This window comes from Pleurodeles waltl, chromosome 9, assembly GCF_031143425.1.
Source record: "Pleurodeles waltl isolate 20211129_DDA chromosome 9, aPleWal1.hap1.20221129, whole genome shotgun sequence".
Classification (NCBI taxonomy): Eukaryota; Metazoa; Chordata; class Amphibia; order Caudata; family Salamandridae; genus Pleurodeles; species Pleurodeles waltl.
This window is the reverse complement of record NC_090448.1, coordinates 232,493,417-232,520,424: the sequence shown is the minus strand read 5'-3', so window position 1 is coordinate 232,520,424 and position 27,008 is coordinate 232,493,417.

The following is a 27,008-nucleotide window of genomic DNA, read 5'->3' as shown; positions in this document are numbered from 1 at the left end:
TGTTTTATTTTGCTGGTAGCTCACACACAGCTCACACTAAAAGCACACCTCTTTAGTTTCTGTCATTCTTTTACAAACACCATTTCCTCTCCTAGGTCCTTCTGCTTGTTGGACATACCTATATGAACCTTCCTATAATTTTTGCAATGCTGATCAAGACACTCCTGGGGTTTGCATCTTCTGGTATGCACCACCTGGTACTCTGGTCTCCGTTGCTTTTGGAATGCTGAGCGATTCCAGGGTTTCTCCCTTACCTACCCCTTCTTCCCTGTGGCTGATATCCTGGCCTGGAATTCCTCTTGTTTGTCATTCAGGGTTATTAGGCTGCCTGATAGCTTTCCTTACATAGGTGGTATGATGTACACAGTTGGTTAGAAAATATACCATATGAAGGGGTTAGATCACATAATATTACTATCACTGACTGAAGAATTTCGGTAAGTCACTGTGATTTATCAGTGACGTTTATGGTCAGAACTCTGTGAATCCCTGCACAATACAGATCAACCTCAGTTTACGCTGGAAGTGTATTTTGTCGATTGGGAGCCCAGGTGCTGCTAGTTTCTGCAGAATGGAAATGTGCGTGCTCCAGCTTTTAGAACTGGTAATTAAAAACTGAAACTTATTCGATATAGACTTCACACACAAAGTCAAGAACAAAGAATACATATTATATCCTTGCTTCCACCATCAGCAAAGAAAATACTAACTAATATAGAAAGTATGTGTGTTTCTCACTCTGCCACAGCCCATTCCGTTGTCCATACTACCTAACTGGTTGGAAAACATAACATAGAGCTTATAGCAAAGAAAATGCCAACCCAGCACCCACACAGAATCTCTGTTCATGTAGTCCTCTTACATTCCTCTCACATGCAGACAATGATCACTAAATGTCAAATAATTCTATTTTTTCCCCAACTGTGAAACACACTTCACAATGCCCCATGCCTTCCTCAACTCGTCAGTGGATGAAAACTACATACACATGGTTTCGCGTGAAATTAATCCAGTCAGTTAAAAGAACAATGAATAATAGCTTCCAACTCAAGTCTTTGCCTCACTTCCTCCCCTTCCTCCCTCATGCTCAAGATTAGAAAGTTACTAAAGAAGTAGCATCTAATTCTGTATCCACCAGCACAGACTCCACACCATTCTACCACTTACTCCATGCTTCCAAAATTGTACGAAGGCTTAAAATAACGCTTTGGTGTGAAACAATCAAAACACAAAAATGGACAACGCCCCATAGTTATGCGCTTGCACTCACCCATCTTTTCTCAACACTCAAAACGACAAAACAGTACAAAAAACAGAGGCGTCTTTATGTTTCCACTCTAGCACAGAACAATGCATTTCCAAACAATACTAAACATTGTAAAGCGATAGTACCAAAATGAGAGTGGTACAAAGCAGAAGGAAGAATGCCTTATTTCAATTTAAATTGATAATTGATTCTAAACCTACCAGATACAAGACGCAACTAGATACGTGGCACAATAGCAGCTGCTGTCAGGAAGGGGATGGGGCAACGTGCAGAGCGGGTGAGGCCCTGATAGTGTCCCTTTGGACACCTATAAGTCCATTCTCTCTCTATGGGTACCTTTGTTAGCCAAAGTACTAAATGCAGCTGGTGCTGAAAATATACCTTCTTCTTGGTCAGGATTAATAATTATTCCAATATGTAAGAAGGTTCCAAAATATGTTATCGACCAATATAATTGGCCATTTCTTCTGCAAAATTACTATAATAAAATTCTAATTAGGGCATAGCATAGATTTAGGAGACAGTTGAGAACCATAGAACAGAGCCTCAACCTGAATCTTCTAGTGGGGAAAGGAAGGAAAGGAAGGATGTATATGTGTTCAGGGATTTAAGATGTGCTTTTGATTTGGCAAACCATAACAAACTGTGGAAATGCCTTGATCTGGTGGGTGCACCTAAGGATATAATCTCCTTTCAAGCCTCTATGTATAATAACTTATTGTCTAGGGTTTGGTTTGGGCCACTAGGGGAACCAACTCATAGGATAGGAAGAGAGGTGAGGCAAGGATGCGTTCTGGCACCATTTCTCTTCTCTCTTTATATCAATGGTATAGATGGAAAATTGCATTAATTTGCCACTGACACTCCCAGCGTTGGTCAACGGCCTGCACCGATACTTCTGTATGCAGATGATGCTGTCTTATTATCTCTAACCCTTTTAGGCTTGCCGAGTCTTATGAATACCTTTACAGAGTATATGGGGAGTTAGACCTAAGGATTAATTGAAAAAAACCTCTCACTATGAGCTGTGGTAAAGGTAGATTAAAGACCTGTCTCTTTTATATTGAAGGGGGCACGATCACAAGTTCCCAGAGCTTTAGCTAGTTAAGTTTACACTTCTCCTCCAAAGGTAGCTGGAATAGATTATAGGGAAATCAGTTGAACTAACATGATGAAAAACAACAAAAGGATATTTAGGTTTGCAACTAAATTAGGTAGTAAGCCCATTAAAGAAATGCTGATTGTCTATGGTGCTAAAACAGATGCAGCAGTAGTGTACAGTGCAGGTATATGGGGGTGCAATACATTGTTACAAAGGCAAGAGAATATGTTTTTGAAACAACTTCTTGCAGGCCCAAATTCAATCTCAGAGACTGTTAGTCGCATTGAATTAGGACTCCCCTCCTTAATGGATATAGTAGATGCAAACTTCTCCTACTGTGGCATTCAATTTAGGCCAAAACTGAGATGCAGTTTACTAAAGCAATTCTTAAAGATTGCTTAGCGTTGGATCATGTGCCTCACATCCCTTGAATAGCACATGTTAGAGACATATGTTAAAGGGACTTGATAACCCAGGCCTTGAAGCTCCCTCTGCGGTCCCAGATACCCCTTAAAGGGCTTAGTTAGAATACTATTTTTTTTAAAGTGAGGGAATGTGGGGGAGACCTTGAGGCTCCCACGTGGTCCCAGATAGTCATAAAGGGATTAGTATAACATAAATTTTAAAAAGTCATGGACAGTGGAGGAGGCCTTGAGGCTTCCCCATGGGTCCCAGATAGCCCATAAAGGGCTACAAGAAAATTATTGAGAAAAAATGTAAATAGCTCATTGTGTAGGTCGCAGATCTTCACACTGAGCATTGAGGGTTCTAATCCAGGTGTGTCCCTGGTCATTCACTTCCTGTTTTTTTATTATTCACATGTTTAAGGCTCATGCTGAAAGATGATCTTACTCTTTTTAACTGACAACTACATTTTTCTTTTCAGTTTGTGCAGAAATATCTCATTATAAATATATCATCCATCAAAGCCTAAAAAAATCTCTAGTTCTCTCCCTCTTACTCTCTTTCACTCTCTTTCAATATCTTTCTCTCACTCACACACCCACTCAGGCCAATACGCAGCCACTCACAGGCCTACTCAGACACTCACGCACCCACTCACTGACCCACTCAGACCTTTGTGCACCCACTTATAGCCCCTCTCAGACCTTACACACCCACTCAAGACCCATTCACACACTCATGCACCCACTCCCAGACCCACTCAGACACCCATTCACAGATGCACTCAGACCCTCGTGCACCCACTCACAGCCCCAGTCAGACCCTTACGCACTCACTCACAGCCCCAGTCAGACACTTACGCACCCACTCACAGACCCACTCAGACTCTCTCACACTCACTCACATCCCCACTGACATCCTCATGAAGCCACTCACACACCTGTGCAGGCACTGACTCACCCACTAAGACAGTGATGAACGCAGTCTCACACCCAGACAGAGACTCTCATAGCCACTCTCGCCCCCAGATACACCCTCTTCCACCTAATCAGAGAGATAGGCTGTGGCCAACTTCTGCCATGCATGACCAAAGGCCCATGTGCAGCACAGGGTTAGGTGGTTGGCTGCAGGAACTAGCTGCAGGTTAGGCCTTGCTGGCATCCCCTGCTGCACATCAGCAAAGGCCGTGCATGGTGCAAGGTTCGGTGATTATAGGGGGTTGGCCTCAGGGCCTGGCGGGCCAACCGCCGCCACACATGGTCGAAGGCTGAGCGCAGCAGTTTTTGGATTAATGTATAGAAAAGGAAAAAAAACATAGAAATTCACTGAGAAAAAACAAAGGTTACAGGGACTTTATAGTTAGGAAACAGAATTTAAAAAAACATAGCAATTAACTAGAAAAGGAAAAAAAACATAGAAATTCACTGAGAAAAAACAAAGGTTACAGGGACTTTATAGTTAGGAAACAGAATTTTAAAAAAACATAGAAATTAACTGAAAAAACCGGGGTTACAGGGACGATATAGTTAGGCTCACATTTTAAAAATACAAAACCACAGACATTCACCAGTTATAGCTATCTCAAGTAACTATAACTTGTGCCTTAAGTGTAACTATAACTTGCGTTCTCACCATGCACTGCTAATTACCCCACAAATTACAGCACTCATGAAATCTTTGATAACATCACTAATCATATCAATGTAATATTTGCAGTAAAAATGTTTATGAAAAAATGTGCATGGCAAGAGTGTGAGTTATAGTTACCTTAGGGCATGAGTTACAGTTACTTGAGATAATTTTAACTATAACAGGTGAATTTCTATGGTTTTGTACGTTTTAAATGTGAGCATAACTATAACGCCCCTATGACCTTTGGTTTTTAAGTGAATATAGATATATTCATTCAGAGCTAGAGGTTATCCCTGTCATGTATTAAGGGCGGCCAAAAAGAGAGTTAGATCTAGGGCAGACAAGATCTCTTTACTCAGAAGCTTAAAACAAAAAAAAATGAAGTGGCAGTAAGACTGATCACCATCTATAATTTAGAGTCAGCAAAGATTAAGACAATGATCACCAAACATTGGCAATTGATCCTGTTATTAAAAAGAAGGTTACACCATACCCTCTGATCACCTATCGTAAATCGAAGTCCTTGCGAGACATGCTGGTGAAGAGTAATTTGATTATGAAAGGCTAAGCAGGAAGGTTGGTTATCGGAACAGAAAGGTTTCTTTAAGTGTGGAAAATGTAAGGCAAGCAGAGGTAATAAGAACGTGAAGACTTTTTTGTTAACCAATGGAAAAAGCAAGTATGTTGATAAATTTATCACATGCAATAGTGATTTTTGCAATTATGTCCTTACCTGCTCATGTGGTCTAATATATGTGGGCAATACAATTTTTCCTGTAAATAAGCGAGTACTTGAACATTTGAGGGCAATAAAGAACTGTGATCAGAATTATCCAGTAGCAAGACATTGGAAAGAAATGCACTCACAAAATCCTTATATGCTTAAATTTTTTGGCATTGATAGGGTGCTGTGCTCTGCAAGAGGTGATGACAGGGAAAGAAGTCTACACATAATGGAATCAGAATATAGTGTCCGTCTTCACATTAAGACCCCGATGGGATTCAACATGGATGAGAAACTTTTTGAACATGTGGGCCCTCATGATTTTCCCTAAATGACTGTTTTATTTCCTGGCTTTTAGAAGTCATGATAACAAATATGTTGTAAGGACATGTGTGCTCCATAGAGAGAAAAAATGCTGATATAAATATATGCATTTTTATTTATCCCTTGATAATGGTATCTGAAATATTGATGATTTGAACCTTTATTATTATGGCCACTTGGCTAGAGCTATAGAAAATGTAAATTTTAAAAAATCAAAATTAAAATCAAAATTAAATTCTGAAAAGTGAAGAGAGGCTATAACTAGCTCATTATAAAAGTGAATCATTGTAAATAGAAATGGGTAGAAATTATCGAAATGTTAGGGTGATATTGGATCATTAGGTAATATTGGAGACTTAGGCCCTCATTCTGACCTTGGCGGGCGGCGGAGGCCGCCCGCCAAAGTCCTGCCGTCAGATTACCGTTCCGCGGTCGAAAGACCGCGGCGGTAATTCTGACTTTCCCGCTGGGCTGGCGGGCGGTCGCCTTCAGACCGCCCGCCAGCCCAGCGGGAAAGAGGCTTCCACTATGAAGCCGGCTCGGAATCGAGCCGGCGGAGTGGAAGCTGTGCGACGGGTGCAGTTGCACCCGTCGCGTATTTCACTGTCTGCGCAGCAGACAGTGAAATACATGTAGGGGCCCTCTTACGGGGGCCCCTGCAATGCCCATGCCAGTGGCATGGGCACTGCAGGGGCCCCCAGGGGCCCCGCGACCCCCCCTACCGCCATCCGGATCCCGGCGGTCCGACCGCCGGGATCTGGATGGCGGTAGGGGGGGTCGGAATCCCCGCGGCGGTGCAGCAAGCTGCGCCGCCGCGGAGGATTCAATGGGGCGGCGGTACACTGGCGGGACCCCGCCAGTGGTGCCGGTCCGACCGCGGCTTTACCGCCGCGGTCGGAATACCCATTGGAGCACCGCCGGCCTGTCGGCGGTGCTCCCGCGGTCCTCCGCCCTGGCGGTCAAAGACCGCCAGGGTCAGAATGACCACCTCAATATTACATTTATGTTGATGAATGGTTATTTTTGGTTAAATCACATTATATACTGATTATATATTTTTAGTTCCCTTTTGTCTCTCTTTTCTTTTTTCTCTTCTCTCTTTATTCTGGTTTCTCTTCTTTTTTGTAGTAAGGGGTAAGATCAAATTAAGGGATGCTTCAAAGTATTTTTACCATATTTATTTGTGGGTGTACTATGTCTCTTTAAAGAGAGTAGAGCACTGTGGTGATAATGGGCTGTGTAGAAGATCATTTGATCTAAACGTGTCGCCATTAAATTTTATTTTGCATGTAAGAACTTTGGAGTGCAGTCTTGTTATGCCTAGGAGGAATGGTATACTTTCTGTTTTACAATTTGTGAATTTACTGTGATGTTACACGGGGAGCTGTGCTGAGCATTGAGACCCATTCTCGAATATTGCTTGTAGGGCAAAAAAATCTTTTGGGACGTTTTGAATGTGTACGCTGCCACACATACACCTCTATATGCTCCACCCTGACCCCTAGTACTACTTTTAATAATGATTTTCTGCCCCAGGGATCGTGTCCCATTACTTAAAATGGTGGCCGCAACTTTCAGCTCAGGTTAGGGCCAGTCAATCTCTGCATTCCTGGTGGAGCGCATTTGTGATTCACTGCAAATTTGTTGTGAAGTATTCACACACCTAGATATACAAATCTCAAAACCTGCTGAATGGATTTACACCAAATAACAAAAAGCATGCTTTCTAGACCAAAAGCTACCTTTCTGACAAATTTTGTGTAATTTCTTCCAGGAATTCAGGATGTAGTTGTGTCTAAAGTCTCTATGGGAAGTAACACTAGAAACACACTTTTTTGACCCCCCCTTTCTATGCCCCAACTTGACAGATCACCCTGAAACTTTCCATGCACAACAAGACCCATCTTGATGCTTTGTTTGGAAAATGTCATGAAGATTTTTCAAACAGCACTAAAGATTTAGCGAAGTCAAAAAACGCTATCCCTATGGAAACTTGGTCTTAACTATAGCCATCTACTGCTGACGGCCAGGAAGTAATATATATATATATATATATATATATATATATATATACATATATGCGCCCCAGCCATGCAGTTTTCTCATCAATAACTCAATGACTGTACTGCAAATGTTGCAGTGATTTTATCAATGACTTTATAAAACATGCCAAGAGTGCAGTAATATCTGGAGTAATGAGCAGTGCATGGTGAGGGTGGCAGTTATGGTTAGCTGAGGGCACAAGTATAGTTACTTGAAATAACTCTAACTGCAACAGGTGAATTTCTATGATTTTGTACAGTTAAAATTTAAGCTTAACTTTAATGTCCCTGTAGCCTTTCTTTTTTTAACTGAATTTCTACAGTTTAAAAAAATATATATTTCCTAACTATACCGTCCCTGTACCCTTTGGAATTTTCAGTGAATTTCTACGTTTTCTTTTAATGTCAAGTACCTCTGAATACTGTATATTAATCCAACTACCACTGAGCATGACCAAACCCCCATAACCACCCAAGCCTGTGCCACTCACGGCTGTGTGTGGTGGGTGTTGGATGCAGGGTCTGGCCTGTGGCTGGTCCTGCAGCCAACCCCCTATAACCACCCAAACCGACTCCACGCACAGGCCGTGTGCATCATGGGGTGGCTGCAGGGCCTAGCCTGTTGTAATCTATCTGTGGGTTTTTAACAACACCCATCACATACCTCATTTGTGGGCTTTGCTTTCCAAAAATCCTCTGTTATCATTGGTAAATGTTATACATATGTCCCTCCTTGGGGCGTTTTGGTTACCTCCTTGGACATCGACCCTGTTACATGGATAATTGCCAATACGTTTGACCGCGAGCAAACTTTGTTTTCCTTTTGTTCCTCTCCTTTGCGCTCATGCTCATGGCGGCCATGGCACTTTGAATGGCTCACTTATGTCAACTGTTTTACTTTTCATTTTCAATTTAAGTGGCAAGATAAGTCCAGTTACGAAATTTACAATGTTAACTGCTCTAACTCGAGCAAACGTGAGACCAATTGCATTGCAAATGCTTGATAGTAAATGTAGCCCCAAAGAGGTGCTGGTACCTGGGGCCTGGGTGGTCCGTGAGGCCCCTCATAACAATTTATCAGTTTGTTTAGGGTAACCGCAGGGAGGCGGGGTCCCCTGGGCATGGGTTGGTCCTCGTCTCCCGTATTTTTTGTAAATGTAGCCCAAGGAGGTAGCGGTCCCCGGGGCCTAGGGAGAGTCTGTGAGGCCCCCTATCAATTTTATTAATGTAGCCCCGGGGAGATGGGGGTCTACGGGGCTCAGCCGGGTCTGCTTGGCCCACCATATTCTTATTAAATTTTGCCCCAGGGAGGTGGTGGAGCTGAGTGCCTCCTGGTTGAAGTGTTGGCAGCCAGTCAGATCTCTGCACAAGATCGGGAGGATTTGCGAAGGGTTTCTGCCTCCAGATATACAAATTTAATTTTCTTTTAATATTTCAAAAACTATATAAAGGATTAACACCACATTAGAAAAAGGGTGCTTTTTGGACCAAGAGCTACCTTTCTGCCAAATTTGGTGTAATTGCATCCAGGGGTTTGGGCTGCTGTTGTGTCTAAAACCCCAATGGGAATTAACACTTTTTTTCACCCACTCGGCCCCACTTGATGGATCACCCTGACACTTTCCATGCACATCAAGACCCAAAGTGACACTAATTTTGGAAACTTTCGTGAAGATTAGTCAAACTGTGGCAAAGATAAAGGCAAGTCCATAAACGCTTTTTCTATAGAAACTACGTGCAGATACTGATTTTTTTATATGAAACAGAGATAATCAGGAAAAGAGTCCTTGAAAGAGGATATCCACAAAAAGTTATGACAGTGCATGTAAAAAGATAATAGCAATCGATCGTGTAGAGTTGTTGATTTCACATGTAGGAGTAATGAGCAATGAGATGCAACCTGTCAGGTTTATTACAACTTTCCATAATCAAGCTTGGGAAGTGAGACGTAGTCTAAATAAATATTGGGATACATTAGGAACAGATGAACATCTAGGTGTTTTTTTGGGAAATAAGCCTCAGATGACCTTTAGAAGATGCACCTCATTGAAGGATCAACTGTGTGATACTTTAGTGCAATCTATACAAACTAGTAGACAAACATCCATACAAGGTTTTTTTTACATGTGGTTCATGTAAAGCTTGTAGATATAGCAGTAGTTGTCATGAAATACAGTTATCTAAACAAATGAGACCATTCATGATAAACAAACCATTGACTTGCAATACGGAATTCAGTGTTTATGCATTAGGCTGCCCATGTGAGAAATATTACATTGGCAGCACAATCCATAAAGCTAAAAGACGAGTACTTGAACACATGAGAGCTGTTACAAATGAAGATAAACAATACCCAATTGCTAGACATTTTGCGCTATACCATCAAAAAAATACCAATTTGTTAAAGTTTTGTGTCCTAGATAATATTCCGATTCACACGAGAGGTGGCAACAGGGAGCAGGAATTAAGGAGACTGGAATCTAAACTAATGACCAAAAATATAGAACTCTCCATGCAGGAGGATTGAATTTGAATGAGGAATTATCAGTACATTTAAGTTGAATTTGAAGTGCAATTATGTTTTCAGGTGCTAAGAAATAGTTTTATGTAACAAATAAGAAGATTTGTTTAACTCTATTTTTCTTTTTGTATTTTGAGTTGAAATATGACATTGACGGTGATTTTTGTTTTTATTCACAACAGGATGAAGATTTTGGTGTGATTGAAACATTGAATGCAGGAGAGTTATTATATCTGAACCCTAATGCTTGGTCTGCGAAAGTTGCAATAATTTGGATCTAATTTTGAAGTAGGAAACTGATTTATTCTTTTAGTATTTTGAGAACGGGAACTACAATGCTGGAATTGAGCCATGAAATTATATTGGGATTATGAATTTGTAATTGCATTAAAAATAAAGTAGGCTATTTAGCCACAATGGAATTGTGAAAATGGTTTATTAATTATCGGTCTTTTTGGCCGATACGAATAATTATTATCTGTATTTTAATTAAGATTCTTTTGATCAATATTCAATAATTTAGAGCCATTCCATATTGAATTGTATTGTGTTATTCCATTCAGTGAACCTACAGCATATGTGTATATAGATACATTTATATTGGTTAGGCTGTATCAATATAAGAAGTTGCAATGTTCCAATATGGCGACACGTTTTTCAATGTTTTAAGAAAATGCACTTGTCTGTCATCTATGTTAGTTACTTTGTTGGGGTTCATTTTATAAATGTCACTAAGTAACAAACGATTTGGATTTATTTGCACCCGTGAGCAAGGACCGAATGCTCCGAAACGCATTGAGTATTATGCTGTCACTTGCATTTAAATAAACGCTGTGTTTATTGGAGCCGCAGTACGTTGTCAATGTTTGCCGCCATACTTCGGGAGTAGGCGACGCTGGTTCGTTGATTTAAGAGGGTTCGCCACCCTAGCACAGGTTCGCCGCAAGGAAGTGGCTGGAAGTTGGTGATGTACTGGGATTAATATATATATATATGTATACATAAATAACAATGCAGATTAAGGAGCCACCAAACCCTTTTGATGAGCAACAAAGAAACATAACTGACAAAATCCTGTTACTCACTCACTGTGGTCCTTAGTAGGAGTAGCCTCTTAATTTCAATGGTCCCAGTATTAGCTGTTACCGACCCCCATTGCTATTATGACATCTGGAGAAACATTGCAGATCTCTTCACATTGACCAGGCGATTTGCTCTAGTTGAAATCCTGGCACAAAATGAGGAATTACCAGGGAATCAGACTGGAAATTACCAACTCCTCAATACTTCCTTATTTCTTGGTTGATCTTCAGGGTTCAACGTGTAATGGGATGGATGTTCCTCACACCATCACTGGAGTTATTAGTACCTCTGGTATCGGTAACTCCAGATGTGGTTCGGATTCTGAATATTTGTTGGGCTACTCATAATGAGTGACAAAGAGCGGTATTAGCCCATATGCAGACAGGTCAAAGTCAAAGGCTAGATGAAAGTAGATTAAACAGTAAACTACTTAAACCTGGTCTTCTTTATGCCCCACGAGTGTCTATAAATCTATGGAGGAGTTAAAGTAACAATTCCTTGGCTGCCCGTTTCATGAAGTGATCTCAAGCTGATGCATCTCATTTGTGAGATCCTTGGCTATTCTTTACTTTTTAGGTAATCCCACCTTCCTTTCCAGGACTTTTTTATTTTTTCGTATTTGAAATGCCCATACTACAGGTACCAGGATGCATATGATGTGCTCTAAAAAGGTAGAAAAGGTAGAACTTAACGATTATCTTAGAGGAGCTTTAGAACAATGTGAAGTGTGAAACACCATGACAGAGCTCGGGCATCTCCATCAATGCATACTTCCTTCATACATGAAACAGAAAACCACACACTCCACATCATGTCAGATATGCTACCCAACCCCTGCACTCCCTTTAGCAGGAATATACACCCTGACCACGACATAAACAGTAGAGGCAAATTTATAGGAAAGCCACTTGATGCCACAATAGCCTCTATCCAAAGTTACAATCACGAATGAAAACTGAGATCACCTAAAATCAACTCTCTACATTGGCATTGTGGCACCCCTATCTTCTCGGTGCCCACTGTTTATCTGCACATACAGACTGGAGTTTGGAAGAAGTTGAAGTACTATTTCTTCAAATATGGTGTGATGGGTTGAAAATGCAGCAAAAATCAACACCGAACATACAGCTGCTAATTGCATAACTGGAAATTAAATTATTGTTCATTACAGGACGTGCAAAACATTCATTGCTGCTGCAAAGCCTATGTGACTACAGCAGTTTCCCATCATTCTGCCAAAAGTTGAAGAAAGCAGAAGTGGTTTTTCAAGTTAAATTCTGCGGAAGGTAAACCACATATATAGGAATGATATTTTTCACTTATTCTACCTATTAAATCAGGGATGTATTAAAAATAAATGTACCCCCGTTTCCTTCCCCATGTGTAAGTTAAACCTATTATAAAGGCCATCCTTACAATTGCCTTTATTAGAGTTGTGTCCAGGGCTTTAAGTGGGGCAGGTCCCTTTGGGTCTCAGACCCATTTGAAACGGGTATCTATTGGGCTCTAAATTCACGTCATTACCTGGGAACACTTGAATTTCAAAACAATATATCAACGATGTCTGTAAAAACCATTAAGGTGATCCAAGCCAGTGAGGTAGCTCCTGCATAAATATCTAGCTTTATTTAACTTACTTCCATAGGAGTATTTGTTTTTCCCAAGATACCTTTTTTATGTAGTTTTTTCATGCATTACATTGATCTTGTGTTTTGCATACTGTCAACAGAGTCATCTGCAGAATCGGAACGCGTGCAGACGGGGTATCTCAGCTGCCGGTGGGTGTTCATAACTGGCCACGATTGAGAACTCTGGAGTTTGGGGTGAAGGCAAGTGTGTTTTTCCCACTGTGCCTGTCAGTAGGTTATTAAGGTGTTCAAAATGCATGTTTCTCCAGTCCTTGGCATGGACGTCAATTCACCAAAATGCCAGGCGTAGCTGAAGTGACATCACACGCCCTTTGACCTCCACTTTCAATCTCACACACATACTTACACATACATGCAAATTCACACTTAAACACAGACTCTCTCACATAAACACAATCTCACCCGCAAGCATGCATAACCATATATTTAAAAGCATTTTTACTTACCTCACTTGTCATGGAAAGGCATATTCAAGCTAATTTTATCTCATTTTTACTACACTAATAATGCATTATATTTTATAATAGTTTGTTATTTACTATTAGTACAATACAAATTGACAGAAAACAGAGAGAATGGAGTTCCAACTGACGTTGATGAACAGAGGAGCTGCCACGGTGTTCCTGGCATTGGATTTGCCACCTCTGAAGCCAGGGGTCGCTAAGGCAGTGCCAGGGGTCACAAAGGGCATGCCAGCGATCGCAGCTGCGACCCTTGGCAATCCCTAAATGACGTACATGGTCCTTGGGCCCTCTGCTGAGTACACAGAGCAATGTTAATGTGCCACTTGTAACCTTGAGTATATGCAAATGTGTGTTGAGGTAGCATGCTGATGGTGAAGTGAAGGAGATACAAGAACATACATGATGAAGGAAAAACTTAAAGGAGGGTGCCTTAGACGAATGAGATGAGGTGTTAAATACGCTGATGGATGATTTCAGAAAGATGTGGAGAAAAAGGGTGTGTCTAGAAGATTGAAGGACAGCAGAGGAAAGTGTTGTCAAAGGTGAGGATGGAAGTGATTGAGGCACTCTGAAAAACACTACCCCTTCTACAGACCTTAGTATTGTTTAATTCAGTCTCATACTTTTGAGAAAGGAAACATTTTCAATTAAAACTATGCACCACAATATCATTGTTACTCATTTATCTGATACTGCTAACAAGCATTGGTCAAGCAAGGAGGTCTGGCTTTTTTTAGGTGCATGGTCTTTATTGTATAATGTGTCTCTATGTAATAACATCAAGGTCACAGAGGGGCACTAAAATACTGGCTGTGTGCTGCATGAAGTACAGCATTTTAGTTTCAGTGTTTTAAGTCACACTCTTATTTACATAGACCATACATTTTGACAAGGACTCATCGTTACACTTCTTTAGCCGTGCCCCATTGAGGCTCCCTACTAGCCCCCCACACACACCCATAAGACCAGGAACGTATGATCCACACAAAATATTCCATCCAAATATGATAAGTATGCTACGTTTTCAAAATGAAACTCATTTTCAGGTTCAGTAAGTAGTCTGAAAATGTATCCATGAGAAAACCGGTTGGCTTAACTATGGGCGCCTCAAGTTTTTGCACTTGGAAAAATCAGTGGTAAGTACAGTGCTTAATTTGTTAAAAATGTAAGTGCCGGGTCCTCATCAAGAGGTCACTGTAGCTTGCACCACCCATTGCCTCTGCCAGACCCAGCAAAGGCAGAACCAATACAACTATTAACAATCACACGCTACAAGTGTGAACATTAAGACTATTCCAGGCCCCCAGAGATGTAGTAGTAGTCTGCCGTAAGTGTCTGTGTTGACAGTTAAGTGCCCTGCTGAGCACCGGAAACCATCTGCACAATTTCCGCACTGGGTAAGTAGTATTTAAAAGGCAACATACTGAGAGACATGCCAACCTCATAGGGTGTGCATGTTTACCATGTTTCTGTGCCTACATGCTAGGAAACTGCCACTGCTTTTTTATTTTCAAAGAAAATACAGCTGCATTTTTGTATGAATCCTGCAGGCCAACTTCAGTAGAAGTGACCTCCAGGTCTTCAAAGTTGAGAGAAGAGCAGGCATTTGATGCAGGTTTTCTAACAGTTGGGAGCCATTAATCCTTTGTGCGGAGAAGAGTCAGTGCCTGTTTCTGTTACCAAGGAAACGGACGGAGGTCAGTGGATTGGAAAGCAGGTGAACGTATTTGTTTAGCAAAAATCTTTAATGAAACCTGCTTTAAAACGGAAACATTTCCTTAGGTTGTGCCACTTCAGAGGTTTCCTTTAATGTTCGCACAATGGAAGGAAATGAAGTGCTTTGTACTTTAGCAATGTCACATGCACTAATATACCATTCGTGTCTCCAGCTCTAATAAAGGATTATTTGTCCTGTGCAAGCCTGCCATTCACATTCCTTTCACAAAGGCTGGAGCAAAGGAGCTGTAAACCAGCGAGTCCTAAAGCGTTGAAAAACAGATGCAAGAGGACGGTAATATAAGCTTTCCAGTTTAACGCGCGAGCTCACAGTAGTCCACAAATGCCTGGTGTATTCTGAGTTTAAGGTACTCAAGGAGCCCCGGGGCCCTAGCTGATGGGGCAGGAAGCTGGAGGACTGATGCACCTCTCTCAGCTTTGTAACACATACACATGCACACTAACGCGATGCGTGCACATGAAGCAGACAACAGTACAACACCAACAGATGTAACAGCGTGTAGGGCCAAATAAGCTTTGCACCAATGATCTACAGGCACTTACAGAGGACATGGTCCCTCCTTGAAATATCATAACACTTTTCCTGATTGGCTGCGTGTTGCCAGCATGGGTCAAGCTTAAAGTTTGAAGCATAGGGAGACAAGCATTTGCAGTGCAACAGGTCGCACATTTTCTTGAGTCAGAGCTATTGGCATTGTAAATTCATAACATGACTTTTCTTGCCACATAAATTGGTCAACCTTGTCTCATAATTTCGGCCTTTCCTGACATATAATTCCAGTGGCCCAACATTTAACTAGAGCACTTCCATTTACCTTCTTCCTGTATCTTAAAACATATATAATTATCATATAAACCTTTATCAGAAATAAACCTTTGGCATTAGAGTATACTGCTCAAAACACCATAACAAAAATATCATTTAGGACTGATTGGAGAGTGAAAAGAAAGAGGAAGTCAGGAGTAAAGATGGAGAGCACAAGTGGCATGGTATCGTGGGCCCTGGAGTGAGAAAGGAAAATGATTGACTGCAATTTCGGTAGGAAAATTCAGCAGTAATTAGAGTTGAGTGAGGTCCATAGGTCTCTGGGTCCGGTGCCACTGCACCTGTTGCTCCATTGATTACTAGGCCTCAGGAGAGAAAGCGGATGGGCCAGAAAAAGAGGAGCAAAAGGAATATATACCGACAAAAAGAAGACAGACAAGGGATCACATAGAAATAAAAGAATGAAGAGATAGAAAGAACAATAAAATAAAAACACAACTAAGAGAAGAAATAGAGCAAATATGTGAAACAAAAGAAAAAAGGGAAGGAAGCTAGCGAACAAAAGATAAAGGAGAAAAAATATTGGAAGAAGTGTGCCAAGAAAGAGAAAAATGAACATTAGAGAAAAAAAGAGCGATGGTGAGAGAAACAAGCAGCCAAAGAACCAGAGCATGTATGTAGTGACTCATTTCCCACAGACACAGAATGGAAAAAAAAAAACACTTTGACACTTCAGGTCCAGACAAGTAACTTGTAGCTTTTACATTCAGGTGGGAAAAAGAGGGATTTATATTAAAATGTGAATTGACAGATAAAGATAAGAAAAACACCAAAGAAAGGAAGAAAGAAAGATATAAAAAAAAGTGAAAGGACGCATACCGAGTCAAAGGAAAGAGCAAATAAAAAAGACAAAGAAAGAATGAAGGGAAGAGCAAAAAATAGTGAAAGAATGACCATCTGATGAAGAAAAAAGAAAGGAAAGAAACAAGGGAAGAAATAACTTTTTGCAAGTTTGACAGAGGGGGTAGCAAGAAGAAGAGGGAAATAAAAAAGGCAGAGGAGCAGAAATAAACAGTTGAAAGAAAGAGCGAAGCTGGAAATGTGTGGATTTTAGGAGCTGGAAAGGGAAAAGTGGGGGAGAAAGAAAACATTGAGAGTAACCAGAGTAAAGGAAAGAACGGAGTGAGACAGGTGAAGCAGACCCTCCCAAATAAAGATGGCAGCTAAGAATAGATTTAATTGACTCCCTCATGTGCTCGAACAGAAGTCAGAGTGTGGAACAGCAGGGTTTGTTAATGAAGCTATGTTTGGAACCTAGTATAGTCGACTGTTAGCCTGAAGGTGCCCTACTGAAGCTGCGAGTGGAGCCCAGCATGGGAGTGGCATTGCCTCTGAACCACAGAAGCGAGGAGTCCTGAAGGGCATGTGTGTGAGCCTTAGTACTGAGAAGAAATGTACACTGAATGTTAGAATTGATGGATTCTGGCAGAGCTGTGGTGGTCCTGATTAACAATGGCATTGGATGTTAGACTTGAGGTGCACTGGCTGAGCTATGTTTTTCTCTTTTGGGTCCAGTATTGGCTTGGCAGTGGGACTGAATATTAGAATTGAGCTGCTGTAATAGAACTGTATGTGAGTGGGGTCCCAATATAGGAAAGGAAGTGACCTCGCTGGGGTAGAACTGAGGTGCACTGATGGAGCTTCCCCTGAGTACCTAGTACTGGAACAGCAGAGTATACTTACTGTAAGAAGTGAGGTGACCATGAAAGCAGGACATGTCAAGCAGTCACAGTTTATTCCAAAGTTCATGAAAACAATTTTGTGGTGTGCAGATAACACTGCTAATTTTGTTGCAGACCCTGATGTAAGAGGCCCTGGGCGGCTAGGCTATAAGCAATTCACCCTTGCTCTCAGCACCGGGGACCACAGACAGGCAGACCAAATATGACTAAGATAACAGCCTGATTTGTAGCCTTTATATCCTCACCCAGCTGTACCAGGGCTCAGCTGAGCTAAGCTCAATAATTGGGGTGCTCTGGCAGACAATATGTGTGGGGTTCTGGCACCGGGTACAGCTGAGGGCTGGGAGTGTGTGAACTGAAGGGCACTGATGGAGCTGTGCCTGAGGTCCCAGCACTGGAGCAGCAGAGTGTACTGACTGCGAGAACTGATGTGCTCTGGAAGACAGCATGTGTGGGGTTCCTGCATGGCTGAGGGCCTGGAGTGTGTTAACTGCGGTGCACAGATGGAGCTGCGCTCGAGGTCCCACTACTGGAGCAGCAGAGTGTGTAAGAACTGAGGTGCTCTGGCAGACAGAGTGTGTGGGTTCCTGGCACAGCTGAGGGCTTCGAGTGTGTCAACTGAGGTGCACTGATGGAGCTGCGCCCAAGGTCCCAGTACTGGAGCAGCAGAGTGTACTGACTACAAGAACTGAGGTGCTCTGGCAGATAGCATTTGTGGGGTTCCTGGCATTAACATGGCTGAGGCCCTGGAGCATGTGAACTGAGGTGCACTGATGGAGCTGAGGGTGGGATCCCAGTATGGAGCAGAGGTGGGCACTGTCTCTCAGGATTGCAGAGCCCTGGTAGAGCTGGGTGCCAAGGCTATAAGCAAATACAAGTGATCCTCCACCTTTGCTTTCAGCCAAAGGCAGGCACATTTGGTAAATAAAATCCAAGCCAAGAAAGGGCGGGAGTCAGGCAGCTGAGAGAGGGTGCAGTGAGCCCACAAAGCTCAAATGTGACCAAGATAACCGCCTGATTTATAGCTTTGTTTACAGATATGCTCAGAGGAAGAATGCTCTGCAAGTGAAAAGTGAAACTTCCCAGGACAGGAGCAGGAAACTAAGTACAAAAAAGTCCACTTCAGACCAGATAAACAGGACAAAGCGTAATTATACAGTAGTTCGTCACTGCTCCCACACAGAAGAAGGAGGGACAAAGAGGCATAACTGACCACGAGCAAGCAAGGATTTTTAAATGACACTGAAATTAACAAACGAAATAGCTGGAAGCCCACAGAAGATGTATACTTAAAAGTATACAAGAGGTCGGACGCTTACGCTCAACCTAATAAAAACTAAAGCTCATAAAAGTGAAGATTATCGCCACTTCCAGTTGTGCTGGGAACTTTGCAAAATAAGTTATTCTCACCCAAGATAGATACCACTTAGCAGTGGTGTGTACATCAAGGTACAATGCATGAGACTAATGCAAACTCTTTTCCGTATTAAAACACTTGGACAGTCATCCATCCCTACAAAGAGCAGGAAGTGGAATTTTCACCATCAGTAGGGGCGAGGAGTGCTCCAACCGGGGACCTGATGGAACAGACAGGGGAGTTGGCTCTATATATATATTTATATATATATATATATACATATATATATATACATATATATATTACCTAGTAGGGGTCACCCCTAGGTAGTTATAGATGGATCCGCTTTTCGATAGAAAGAGCTCTTTTTAGTTTGTTAATAACTTTGGCCCCATTTGACAATCTTCAGAAATTGTACAGAAAAAAAGGTTCATCCACCTCAGCTTCCTTGAAAGTTTTGGGGTAATCCATCAAGCCAGGAAAAAGTGGGGCCCAAAACCTTAAATTTTTCTGCATTTTTAATAGACTTTTTTTGCAAAAGGCTCCAGCAAAAACTGATGAACGGAATTACACCAAATTTAGCAGGAAGCTAGATCTTAGTCTGCAGATTGTGCTTTTTGTGATTTGGCATAAATCAGTTTAGTAATTTTTGAGAAATTAAGGAAATAATTGTATATTTTGGCAGTTGAGCTTGTGAGAGTCCCGCAAGCCTTCTGCTGTAACTCAAAATCAACAAGCATTTGCAATGCAATGGGTCTCGCGTTTGCTTGAGTTAAAACTATTAGTGCTGTAAACTCCTAACCGGACTTTTCTTGCCACATAAACAGAATATGAAAAGTAAAACAGTTTCACATAACTGGACTTTTTTTTCCACTTAAAGTGAAAATGAGAAGTAACACAGTTTCACGTAAGCGAGCCAACGGCCGCCATAAGCGCAAAGCAGACACACAAAAGGAAACAGAAGTTCGCTCTTAGTGAAACATCTCAGCAAACGTGCAATTATTCATGTAACTGGCAAAACTGCAATTATCCATGTAACTGGCAAAAGTGCAAATATCTATGTAACAGGGTCTATGTAATGAAAAGAGCTCGACTACTGGCCAGCAAGATCACGCTGCTTACGAAATAAAGAGAAAAAGTAGTACAGAAACCATAGCGAAAACATGGAGCCTCATATTTTTTCAGTAGTTGGCCGGTGCGCTTGAGGTGGGCTAAACACCGGGAAAGGCATGACGTATGCCTACCTTTCACTAATTAAATAAAGCAAATTTTAAAAGGCAAGTCCATGAACCAACCAAACTGATAGGCGTGGTTAAAAGCCCACAGAGAGATTACACCAGGGATAGAGCGCTTTGCGTTCAACCCTAAAAATGGAGCCCCATGATTGATAGCCTGTTTTTCCCATGAGCCTTCATGCTCCCGCAGGTGTGAGACGCTCCTGCGAGTCCTGTGAGAACGAGTCCTCTAATTGGCTGTCGGTTGGAATGTTAGAAATGAAATGACTACCAATATGTTTACTGTGAAAAATTGAAGGTATTGTGGGAATTAAATAAAAAAAAGCGATATAAGGGGTTAGCACAAAGGCACTCTGGCCCTCATTCCAACCGCGGCGGGCGGCGGTCGCCGCCCGCCTGGCTGGAACCGCTATATGGCCGCTACGCGGTCGAAAGACCGCTCGGGCCATTCTGACTTTCCTGCTGGGCCGGCGGGCGCTAGCCAAAATAGCGCCTGCCGGCCCAGCGGGAAAGAGGCCTGCAGCACTGAAGCCGGCTCCGAATGGAGCCGGCGGTGTTGCAGGTGTGCGATGGGTGCAGTTGCACCCGTCGCGCTTTTCACTGTCTGCTAGGCAGACAGTGAAAAGCATACTGGGGCCCTGTTAGGGGGCCCTAGGACACCCGTTCCCGCCAGCCTGTTCCTGGCGGTAAAAACCGCCAGAAACAGGCTGGCGGGAAGGGGGTCAGAATCCCCATGGCGGCGCTGCTTGCAGCGCCGCCATGGAGGATTCGCCCAGCCGGGGTAAATCTGGCAGGAAACCGCCGGACCCGGTTTTCCGACAGCGGCTGAAGTCCAGTTGGCGGAGCTTCAGTCGTCCGTGGCCCTGGCGGTCTTGGACCGCCAGGGTCAGAATGACCCCCTCTGTCTCCATAAGTTGAGAAAGAAGGTGTCCAAGGAATAATTGCTGTTAAGAAAATAAATGTATATTGTTTTTAAAAAAAATTATGATCTTGAGAGACTCTTTAAGGATCGCAAAATAATAAAAAGGAGTTCTCCATACACTCCATTAGTTTTAATGAATATTGTGGTGCTTGTTTATGAGAGAAAGTGTGTGGTAGATAAGAACTGTGATGAGTAGATGATTAATTTTTATGGAGTTCATTTGATCACACAACTCTCACAAGATCCCCTTGGAAAATTACTAGACCTGCCACAAGGTGTTTTACGATCTCGCAAGAGTCTAGCATAATAGTATGGGGAGTGGTAGAAACAAATGGCCAAGGTGAACCAACAGATAATATTCTTATTACATGGTTGAAGACATGCTGTGATGTGATTGGCTGTGGAGCCAAAGACAGCTCAGATTGTCCTTGGTGCTAAAGAGGAGAAGGAAGTCTTTTTGACTTGTGCTCAGCTGCAGTTAATTTATCTGGATTTGAAAGAGACTGATTAGGTCATTTGCATTTCAGAAAAAATTCCAAGTTCAGGTATTTTAGCAATATATTTTAAAAAACGCTGTTGTGAAGTGTCAGTAAGTGTAGTAATGCTGGAATGCTACACTATGTTTACAGAGTGAAAAGTTGTTTTGGGGAGATGTGGATGTATTAATATAGGTTTTGAGATGTACAGATTAGAATGTAGAAAGATGTGAGCTAGGTTTGCAGATTGTGTTTAGAAAGAAATATACAAATAGTGTGTACTTGTATGTAAAGGGAGGAGTGTTTCTCAGTATAAAACAAAGAATGTAATAATAAAAGCTGCAATATTGTTATGAACCTTATTATACATATATGTTAGCTCTATTAAATGGTTAAGTGGTGATATTGCTATTTCTGGAGTGAAAAAGTGTGGTGAAGGCCAGCAAAGGTGTCTCAAGAGGAATTAATGTGTTACTTTATAAACATTTAGAAAATGAGGCTTGATAGAATGTTATCGTTTATTTGTGAGAAAAAAGTGCCCTTTGTGAGGATGTGGCATTTTTGAAGAGAAAGGAATAACAAGTTACTGGTGTATTAGATGGAAATATGTGATATTGGGTGAAATATGTAGAAAGGTTTAGAAAATATACTGATGTATCAATTATTAACCAGCATGCAACTTTTATCTTTTTAGTTATTTTGGGCCAGATGTATCAAACGTTTTTTCATTCGCATACTGTGCAAATGGCAAAAATCGTCCGTTTGCGAATGCAAAAATGCCTTTTGCGATGTATCAAAGGCATTCCCAGCGTGAAAATAAAGATTCACAAAAATTGCTATTTTTACCGAATGCGACGTGGGTTTGTGTGTCGCAATCTGCATTTCGCAAATAGAGACATGAAATACCAAATCGCTATTTGCACATCGCAAATTGTGAGCTAGAATTGCGACTCGCAAATAGTGATTCTGTAAATCATGTCGCTATTTGCGAAATGCAGATTGTGACACGCAAACCCACATCGCAATGCAAGCATTAAAAAGTAGCAAATTGCGATTATTCGCAGAATGGCATTTTGCACATGCAATTTACCACGAATTGAAACCAGGTGGTAACCAGGTGCAAACTATAAAAAGAGGCCCAGAATGACTCAGCCTCTTTTCCACAATGGCTGCCCTCTACGTGATGGCGAGGAGAATGAGGATCCTGGCAGGTCTGAGGAGAGGGAGGAGGAGACAGGAGCGCATTTACAGAGTGCGCATAACCCTTTTTGACCAGACAGAGGAGCAGATTTATGAGAAGTACAGGTTGAGCTTGGCCATGACACTTGACCTGATAGCTGATCTACAACCCATGCTGCAGCGCACAACACACAGGACCAATAGCATACCCACCCATGTGCAGGTATTATGCAGGTATGTCCCTGGACGTACTAGCCTCAGGGAGTTATCAAGGGGTCATAGCAACAGCTGGAGGGGTATCACAGAGTGCCCTCTCTAGATTTTTCAAAGCATTTCTCAATGCCATGCTTAGCAGAATGCACCAGTACATCAGATTCCCCAACACCCCACAGGAATAACAGCACACTAAAATCACATTCTACCAGATAGCACAGTTCCCACATGTCCTAGGTGCCATAGATGGGACACATTTTGCAATCTGTCCACCATCGGCCACAGAGTATGTGTACCACAACCGTAAAAAACAACATTCAATGAACATAAAGGTGATATGCAATGGCTCCTACATCATTGCAGATCTCGTCGCCTGGTACCCAGGGAGCACACATGATTCGTACATATTCTGCCACAGCGGTATTCACACAAGACTGCTAGCTGGGGAATTTGGTGATGGCTGTCTATTAGGTAAATTGCCACTTTACAATGTTGCATTGATGTCAGTGTGGCATCAGATGGCACAAGTACTCATTTTACTTTCTTTTCCTTCTAGGAGACAGTGCCTACGCAGTGTGCACCTATATGATGACGCCCTACCTGAACTCTGCAACACCAGCAGAGCGGAGGTTCAATTCAGCACACAGGGCCACCCGCAATGTGGTGGAGCGCACTTTTGGGCTGCTGAAGAGCCACTTCAGATGTATTCACAAAAGTGGAGGCGCACTACAGTACAGCCCAGAGACAACGTGTAAAATAGTGGCCACATGTGCGATCTTGCACAATATAGCAACCACCAGGGGCATACCAGTGGAACTGACGGAGCCAAAGATTGATGGGCCCTCTCCTTCATCTGTGCACTGTCTGCCTGCTTCGTGACACCTCCTGAGGGGAGTTGACTGACGCTGGATGTAGCTTCTGGTGGTGGTGTGTGGACTTCATCCAGTATTTCATCTGAGTCCATGTTCAACTCTGTGAGAGGTAACACCCTTGCCCTGCGCCTAGCGGTGCAATGCTCAATGACTCACTGGTGTTCGAGTCGGACTGTGGCTGTGTTTCAGCATCCTCCACATATCCACATTCTGCTGCGGAAGTGCCTGAGACATCTGCAACGACAATGTGCAGCATGTCATTTATGGATGTACCACAAAATGTTGCACAAATTTAATATATGTACACTTACATCGTATCACTGTGAGTTGTGTGTGTTGTACCTCTGTGTGGCTGTACACTTACTTGCTATCTATGTGTTATTTGCAAGTTAGTTTTGTGGACTAACACTCCCATAAGGCATTGGTGGGTGGTCCTCCTTCGCTGCTCCTTGCCGCCTGTAGCCTGCTGGCTACCCTTTTTTTGGCAAGGGAACGCAGGTCATACCACCTCTTGCGTATCTCCTCCACAGAGCACGGCGCAGTACCCACTGCGCAGATTTTTGTCTGGATTTCCAACCAGAGTTTCCTTTTCTCACTTTCTGGCACCTGTAGTGAGCTCTTTCCAAACAGTCTGTCATGGTTCCTAACAACCTCTTCAATGAGTACCTCCAGTTCCTGCTCACTGAATTTGATTTTGCGCTTTCTGTCTCCCTTGCCCTTCTCCTTCCCATCATTGGCCATGGTGCAGTTTGATCCTGGCAGGCTCACTAAGCTGTCTCCCTGGTGGTGGGCTGTGTCTTCCTGCCTGCTCCTGTGGGTGTGGCTCCTGGAAAAAGCATGGGCTGACTCACTTCCTGGTTGTGATATCATCAGGCTGTTCCGGTTTGCAGTTTTCACAATTTGCAATTTTCAGATACCGAATCGCTATTTCTTTTGCGATTCAGCATTTGGACCTCGCAAATTGCGTTAGCGAATTTTAAGAAATTGCTATTTCAGGATCGCAATTTTGATACATCCCATTTTGCATGTCGAAAATAGCGATTTCTTAAAATTCTCTATTTGCGATATGCAAACCGAAATCTTGATACATCTGGCCCTTTGTCTTTTGGTAGGAGGAAAATGGAAACTTGTCGCTTAGGAAATACGTATCTGCTTACACAAGCAGCAAAGAAGCCTTGTTAAGAGAAGCAGGATTATTGTGCTGTTCAGCAGGAACTACTTCTTTAGGCACAGTGTTTTCAGGTTGGAAATATGTAAAGTCGTTGGTATAGTTGCGTAGTTCAGCAGCACGAGCTAACTCAGGATGAGCTAGGCTTTGTAAGTTGTATGAATAGGTATGCTGCTTTGCTGCGACTGCCAGGATATAGCACAAATCTAAAACCTCTTTGGCCGGCTAAGGTGGTTAAAAGACTGTAAAAGAAGTGCTAGCAAGATCAAAATCCAGTAGGCAAATGAAGTGAAAATGAAGAGGGGTGTTTTTTTAGGGGCTGTTTATGAGCATCAGAAAAATGGGTTGTATTTTAAAGTTGTTTGTTTTCTTGTGTTATAGTTGTTTATATAGTTTGTTAATAGCTGTTGTAGTTTAGTATTGTAATTCAATTAATTTTGTTGAAATAAAACAGTTTAAAGTTACTTTAGATTAGTTTTTCCAATACTAATATAAATATATTACTTATAAAATTCAAGATTGCTGTAATGTTGCAATAGTAAGTAAAAAAGCAGCCCCATGTTCAGGGACTGTGAATATGCTACTACATGTATATGTATGTCAATGGTACTATGCGCATCATTTAGCCTTTAGAGACTTGGCAAGGGAGAAGCTAAGTATTTTGTTATGCAGTTCTGGTTACTTGTGATACAACAGTGAGGTGTTGATTGCTGTAGTATAGTGACGTGTGGTACAAGAGAGAGGTCTTGGCACAGAGGGAAGTGTATGTTTATACTCTAATATACACTGCTATCAGCTGCTGTGCACTCCCTATTATACATGGGTGTTGCCATTGGGAGGCATTTGAAATAGAGGTAAGAATGTCTCCAAAATGAAATGTGGACATAGGTTCTCCAAAACACAGTTCCGTATATCCAAGTTGTCCTAGAGATAGATGTTAGTGCTACTTCTTTAGGCACAGTGTTTTCAGGTTGGAAATATGTAAAGTTGTTGGTATAGTTTCGTAGTTCAGCAGCACGAGCTAACTCAGGACGAGCTAGGCTTTGTAAGTTGTATGAATAGGTATGCTGCTTTGCTGCGACTGCCATTATATAGCACAAATCTAAAACCTCTTTGGCTGGCTAAGGTGGTTAAAAGACTGTAAAAGAAGTGCTAGCAAGATCAAAATCCAGTAGGCAAATGAAGTGAAAATGAGGAGGGGTGTTTTTTTAGGGGCTGTTTATGAGCATCAGAAACATGGTTTGTATTTTAAAGTTGTTTGTTTTCTTGTGTTATAGTTTTTATATAGTTTGTTAATAGCTGTTGTAGTTTAGTATTGTAATTCAATTATTTTGTTGAAATAAAACAGTTTAAAGTTACTTTAGATTAGTTTCTTCAATACTAATATAAATATATTACTTATAAAATTCAAGATTGCTGTAATGTTGCAATAGTCAGTAAAACCGGCAGTCCCATGTTCAGGGACTGTGAATATGCTACTACATGTATATGTATGTCAATGGTACTATGCACATCATTTAGCCTATAGAGACTTGGCAAGGTAGAAGCTAAGTATTTTGTTATTCAGCTATGGTTACTTGTGATACAACAGTGAGGTGTTGATTGCTGTAGTATAGTGAAGTGTGGTACAAGAGAGAGGACTTGGCACAGAGGGAAGTCTATGTTCATACTCTAATATACACTGCTATCAGCTGCTGTGCACTCCCTATTATGCATGGGTGTTGCAATTGGGAGGCATTTGAAACAGAGGTAAGTATGTCTTCACAATGAAATGTGGACATAGGTTCTCCAAAACACAGTTCTGTATATCCAAGTTGTCCTAGAGATAGATGTTAGTGCAGAAGACAATGTTTCCATGCATACTACTGTAAATATATGTTACGCTGAGGAAAGCTGTTAGTGGGCAGACACATCCATTCCCAGACCCTAATATATATGGTTATTTCCCTGGGGAGAGGTGTCAGTGGGGAGGCTAGTACTTTTTATACTTAATATGGAATAGTGAGGTCTTACATATGAGGCGAGTACCATCCCCACACTACTAAGCATGCTACTGAGCATGGGGAAAGTTGTGAATGGAGAGGCAGGGTCTCCATAGATCCCGCTCTACACACTAGGGGGCATATTT